Source organism: Globicephala melas, chromosome 17 (assembly GCF_963455315.2).
Source record: "Globicephala melas chromosome 17, mGloMel1.2, whole genome shotgun sequence".
NCBI classification, from domain to species: Eukaryota; Metazoa; Chordata; class Mammalia; order Artiodactyla; family Delphinidae; genus Globicephala; species Globicephala melas.
In genome coordinates, this window is record NC_083330.1 from 3,070,822 (window position 1) to 3,077,538 (window position 6,717).

Sequence of the window (6,717 nt, forward strand, 5' to 3'; positions counted from 1 at the left end):
ACTTTCCATTACACTGATGGACGCGCTGGACCTTGGAGGATTAATAGGGCTTTCAGGGTTTTTTCATTTTACGTTGCTTTTTGTTTTTAATGGAGGACCAATCTTACCCCCGAAAAATCTCTTGCTTCCAGGTGGGAGTTGCCAGCATCAGAGCTTCCTGCACACGGAAGATGAAGGAGGCCCCCGTACGTAACCCCACTTGTGCATCTAACTACAACTCATGGGAGTGAGCCCGGCTTCAGAGGTGTCAGGTCTACCAAAACCGCAGCTTCAGACAGAACAAATGAGGTGTGCAACCAGAAATGTAAAGTGTGTAGGAGGGAAACTGAGCTCTTGACAGAGACGTGATACATTTTCTCCTTAGAATTGTTGGAAGTAAACAGCTCCCCGCCTGATCTAGCCCTGGTCTCTACCATTATAGAAGTAACCCCGGTTTCTCTCTTAGGTTAAAGCTGTTGACAGGCTAAGTTTCATATGTTGGACAATCTTGATACAGAACACAACGTTTATCATCCACAAAATTACCCTATCTCCTTGGCCCTAAATACAGAGAGTTGAAGAAATGAAGTAAACCCAAGTTGTTACTTACCCTCAACTCTACTGTTCCTAATGGATAAACATTAAAGTGTTTAACAGGCAACAAAGCAATATTGTGGAGAGAAATGTGGAGTTTGGTTTTGAGTCTAATATTTAAAATCTGTGTGGATTAGAAAGTAGTTTCACCAACCTGTGCCTCAGTTTCCCCATGTGGAGTAAAAGGCTTGGATTGAGGGTCTCAGGGGTCTCCCAGCACTGGAATTCGGAGATTGTCTCCCGAGATGTTACCGTGACCTTTCTCGTGAGAAGGAAAGTGTATGAGGTTGAGTTCCAGACCTGCCTGAGAATCCTCATTCTCCTGCTTCCCACATTTGCTACCTGGAGCCCCTGAGCCTCAATGTCTTGCTCTATAAATTGGGGATAACAATTAAGCAATTTGTAGCTTGCTGTGAGGACAGGTGTGCAGGATGTAAATCTGTCCCAAGGCCAGGCCAATTGTCACACAGCAGAAGTGAAACAAAATAGTGTGAGAAGCAGTGAGGATTTGAAAATAGATGTTTTGCAGAGGAATGGAGGAATCAGAATGAACCCAAGCCTGGGTGAATGGTGATGACGGTGGTGGAGGTAGGGGAAGAAGCACAAAGTGAAAGCCAGCACCCTGACCTTGAACCTGACCGAGCTCCCCTCAACACTGTACAAATGTTCTTGATTATCTACAAAATTGAAGGACTGGAGAATTTTAATATCTCCTTCAGTTTAACTTAAAGATTTGGTAAAAATGAATAAACAAAATAAAAATAAAAGCTGGGGCTTCCCTGGTGGCGCAGTAGTTGAGAATCCGCCTGCCAATGCAGGGGACACAGGTTTGAGCCCTGGTCCGGGAAGATCCCACATGCCGTGGAGCAACTAAGCCCGTGCACCACAACTACTGAGCCTACACTCTAGAGCCCATGAGCCACAACTACTGAGCCTATGTGCCACAACTGCTGAGCCTGCGCTCTAGAGCCCATGAGCCACAACTACTGAGCCTATGTGCCACAACTACTGAGCCTGAGCTCTAGAGCCCATGAGCCACAACTACTGAGCCCGTGTGCCTAGAGCCCGTCCTCTTCAACAAGAGAAGCCACCGCAATGAGAAGCCTGTACATCGCAATGAAGAGTAGCCCCCACTAGCTGCAACCAGAGAAAAGCCCGCATGCAGCAACAAAGACCCAACGCAGCCAGAAACAATAAATAAATAAAATAAAATAAATAAATTTATAAAAAATAAAAATAAATTTTAAAAAAAGCTGCTCTAGAAAATCTGGAAACTCTTAAATCATGAGCCACTGCTCTGTATCAGGATATTTGGTACACGGTTCTCTAGACCAAGGTTTCCCAGAGGGTGATCCACAGAATCATCTGGTGTGTTTGTTAAACATGCAAAATCCCAGGGAATTCCAGTGGGAATTTGAATCCAGTGGTTAGGACTCGGGGCTTTCACTGCTGTGGCCCGGGTTCAATTCCTGACTGGGGAACTAAGATCCCACAAGCCGCGTGGCACGGCGAAAACAAACAAACGAACAAAACGTGCAGAATCCCAGGTGGCACCCAGATCTCAGGTTTCAGAATTTCAAGGGTGGGCACAGGAATGTGCATTCTGAATCAGCTTCCTCATTCTCGGGTGCGCTCCACTCCGGAACCCGTGGTCTAATGGCAGGACAGGATGAATAAGACCCAAATGGCAATCAGGATTTCCAATGGTCCTGGTTACCCTCATTGCTTTCTGTCACCCTTCTGCAGAGGGATAATCGAGGATTTCCCCCAGAGTAACTTGCCTTGGCAGTCTCTGTCCAAGTGTACAAAATGCTTTCTGCCCTGAAGTTTCATCTGTGAGCTTGTCCAAGAGGATCTGAACGGTTTTCTAGACCTTCCTAGTTTTCCCTCTTTCTCCCAGATTAACAAATGCAGCCAATTGAGAATAAACAGTGAACTGAAAATCCAGAAATGCTACATCACAGGAAAAAACGATTTCAAAATTAAATAATAGAGACCTCTATGACTCTGCTGGCCTCCACAGATTGTGAGTGTGTTTCAGATAACCATGCATGGTATTTTGGTTGGAAACCCAGAGACTCATAAATCACAGCCCACATTTCCATGTCTGGCGTCACGGCAGGAAGGAAATGTTGCCCAGTGGGCGGCCCGAGGAAGCACTGAAGTCTCCAGAGAATGATGAGTAATCCCCGTCTGAGCAGAGGCGACAGCAGCCACGTTAATGGGCTGATCTAAATGTATAAGCCTTCACCCTTTGCCTGTTCTCTCTCTGAACAGCAGCTCCAGAATATGTGCCCTGTTGAAGACGTGTAGCTACTGAGCTTTGCAGATGGGTGTGGGAAGGTCAAAGTACTTATGGCAGAAAAAAATACCTCCTGGGACAAAGCTGACTCTGAAATCACATGTGGTCCTCTGGTGTTCTTTCCTTTTAGACAGATGAAAAGACCCAGGATCTGCACAGAGGTGCAGCGTCACCAGGTTTCTTTGCCTAAGCCCCCGTTAATATTTTGTAGCCTTCACAATGTCACTGGAGAGTTATTCAAAGGTATCTCTGAGGCAATTTCCCCTACTGAGTGAACGGGGGAGGTCGTTCTGGAAGAACCACAGAAGACTGTCTGCCTAATTTAAGGTAGGTTTAGACGATAGGGCACGGAAAACCAGACCTGATGATTCTCTGATCGCTCATGGGAGGTAAGCATCCACAGGAGGAACTGATTATGCCAACCGTCCAGGTGCACCAACAGGTGCTGGCGTGTCTTCCTCGCTCAGGCTCACGCGCAGGCTCCCCAAGGTGCAGAAAGGACTTGGACTAGTCATCCTTCCTACCACATGTTACACCTCATCACTGTCATTCTCCCTCCCAGTTTTCAGATGAAAACTCTGCCCAGTCACCAAGCCATTTCAAGTTCATAAATCCCAAAACTCCACATAAATGCTTCTTAGAGAAGAAAACTCTAACGTCTGATGACAAACATGTCATTAGGAATCATCGTGATCATTTTAAGCCTATCTTAAAGGCTTAAAAAAAAATCCTTGTTCGCGTACATACTATCAAACTTCATCCTAATTTTATAGAAGAAAAAAAACTGTGCTTTGGCTCCACCATGCAGCACGTGGGATCTTAGTTCCCTGACCAGGGACTGAACCCGTGCCCCCTGCACTGGAAGTGCAGAGTCTTAACCACTGGAACACCAGGGAAGTCCCAAAGAAAAAAAATTTTTTTAAATTAATTTTCAGGTGTAGAGAAGTAATTTCAAATCAACTCTCAATAATCCAAGTAATGGGCTTCAGGTAATGGCTTGGAGTATGCAAAATGGCAGATTTTTAAAAACCTATTTACCTGTGTCTTTTATTAGGATTAATTATTTTAAATCAGTGTGTATAACATGAAATCTGATAAAACTAGTTAAAGTATATTTTAGATCCTTAGTGCCTATCAGCTAGTTAGTAGGATAACATGAATAAACAGAGAAGGAAAAAAATGTTTCTCAACTTTGGAGAAAACGACACTGAAATGTTCTTCATAGTGTTATCCAAAAATGAGCAGAGAGCTATTGCAGACCGCGGAGAGACTATTAAACAATTGTCCCACAGCTATTAGCAAATGCTCTGGCACCATTTCCAGAATTTTAGGAAAAGAAAAGATTTTATGAGGCATAGGAAAAGTAAATTCTTTGTAATTAAAAAACATTCTACTAATATACTTTGCTTGGATAGCCTAGGACATCACAGCTTTCAGGGCAACCGTGAGCAAGAGACAGACTACGTACCATCCCCCCCGGGGTCCCCGAGTGGCCACTGTGGCTGAGAGCTCAGAGCTGGAAGGGCCCGGCCGAGACTCGCACTGCAGCTCAGAGTCTGGGTCTGGGGCCAACGTCTTGGCATTGTCACAATGCCAAGGACGTTTTTCTTCTCAACTGAGACATTCCCGTAAGAACAGCAGAAGACGTGGGAAGGTTAAGGTGCTTCAGTGCCCACTGTTCCATGTCTGTGTCCTGACTGTGTTACTCTGTGCTCCTGTAATAAACATAAATCAAGTGACTAGCTTTCACCAACTCTGCAGTAATAAATGGCACGTCTCTAAGCCCTTAAACGTTGCCCGAAGTTGAGCACCTTTCTGAAAGCATTTCGGAGGGTGAAGTCCGGATTGTAAATTTTCTTACTTCAGTTTCCCAAATCAAGAGGAGCTGGCAATGCAGTGTTCTCCCCTCCAGGCTTTACGTGTGGCTGAACTTGTCCCATTTCGCTCTGCGGGAACCAACAGCTTCTGACTTCTTTCAATGCTGTTTCACCCTTGAATGGCAAAAGACAAAACAAAGGACTCACCCAGCAGGAAATGTAAATTGCTGCAGCCACTATGGAAAACAGTTTGGAGGTTCCTTAAAAAATAAAAATAGAGCTACCATATGACCCAGCAATCCCACTCCTGGACATATATCCGGAAAAGATGAAAGCTCTAATTTGAAAGGTGAATGGATAAAGATGTGGTACATGCATACAATGGAATGTCAGCCATAAAAAGGAACGAGATCATGCCATTTGCAGCAACATGGATGGACCTAGAGATGACCACACTGAGTGAAGTAAGCCAGACAGAGACAAGTATTATATGATAGCACTTATATGTGGAATCCAAAAATAGTGCAAATGAACTTATTTACAAACAGAAACAGACACAGTCATAGAAAACAAACTTATGGTTACCAAAGGGGAAAGGGGGGATAAATTGGGAATTGGGGATTAACAGATGCACACTACTATGTATAAAATAAACAACAAGGATTTACTATATAACTCAGGGAACAATATTCAATATCTTGTAATGACCTGTAATGGGAAATAATCTGAAAAAATATGTATTTAACTGAATCACTTTGCTGTACACCTGAAACTAACACAATATTGTAAATCAACTATACTCCAATTTTAAAAAAAAGACTCCATGGGCTTCCCTGGTGGCACAGTGGTTGAGAGTCCGCCTGCCGATGCAGGGGACGCGGGTTCGTGTCCTGGTCCGGGAGGATCCCACATGCCGCGGAGCAGCTGGGCCTGTGAGCCATGGCCGCAGAGCCTGCGCGTCCAGAGCCTATGCTCCGCAAGGGGAGAGGCCACAGCGGTGGGGGGCCCGCATACTGCAAAAAAAAAAAAAAAGACTGTTAAATAAATAAATAAATAAATAAAGCCTCCAAAAAAAAAAGACTCACCAAGCAGATGAGACAAGTTCCCAAGATGTCACAGCAAAACACCTGGCCAGTGCCCCCTCCCCTGCTTCGCCCCCATGGTGGTGACATACACACCTGTCACTCACCACAGGCCACAAGTACAACTTCTTCCTCAAGCTGGCCAACCCTGCACAGATGCGAGGAAGTGCAACTGCGTCCTTCCAGACCACAGGATCCTGGGCAGGAAGCGTCTCTGTGCAGAGGGAGCTGCACGGCCCCTGGGGTGTCATGGGAGGGCTGGCAGAGGTGTGTCCGAAATCAAGCTGGAAGGACACAGGGTGAGATTTTGCTCAAAGTGCCTGGATCGGGCTAGACCTCATCCATCCTCAAATACCACGCACTGCCATCGAGTGGAGCTCGGACACTGCAAGGCACCCACGCGCCTCAGTGCCACAGCACAAATCCTGGGCCCTCTCCAGCGGGAGGAAAGGGACCTGAGAGATGGTTTTATTATCTCTCGTGGGAAAGTAAGCGTGGGAGACGGCTGATGACCCCACCTGCACCGCGGAAGGCAGGATTCACCCTCTGTCCAAATACCATATTAGCTAACAACCGAAACTCAGCACTTTCGAGTAGCAGACGGCAGAACACGCCTTATAATGCGAACCCGCCCAGGTTCAAGCCCTCAGCCTCAGGTAATCTGTTCTGGAAGAACCGTTCTCAGCTCCTAAGAAATGGTGCTGGCTTCACGTGTCACATCCAGATGTCTTTGTCAGCTTGCAGCTTCCCGATCCGGGGCCAGCCCTGTCTTTCGTCCTCATCCCTGCTCTCCATAAAACAGCCTGAAACAGCAAAGCTCTACTTCTGAGGATTTTGCAGGAAAAGTCTACTACAGCTGCTTTAAAAGGAGAAACGTCAGCTAACAGTGATTTAGAGAAGATTTTTTTTTAGGGTTGTAGACTGTTTTGCACTCAGAGATGTT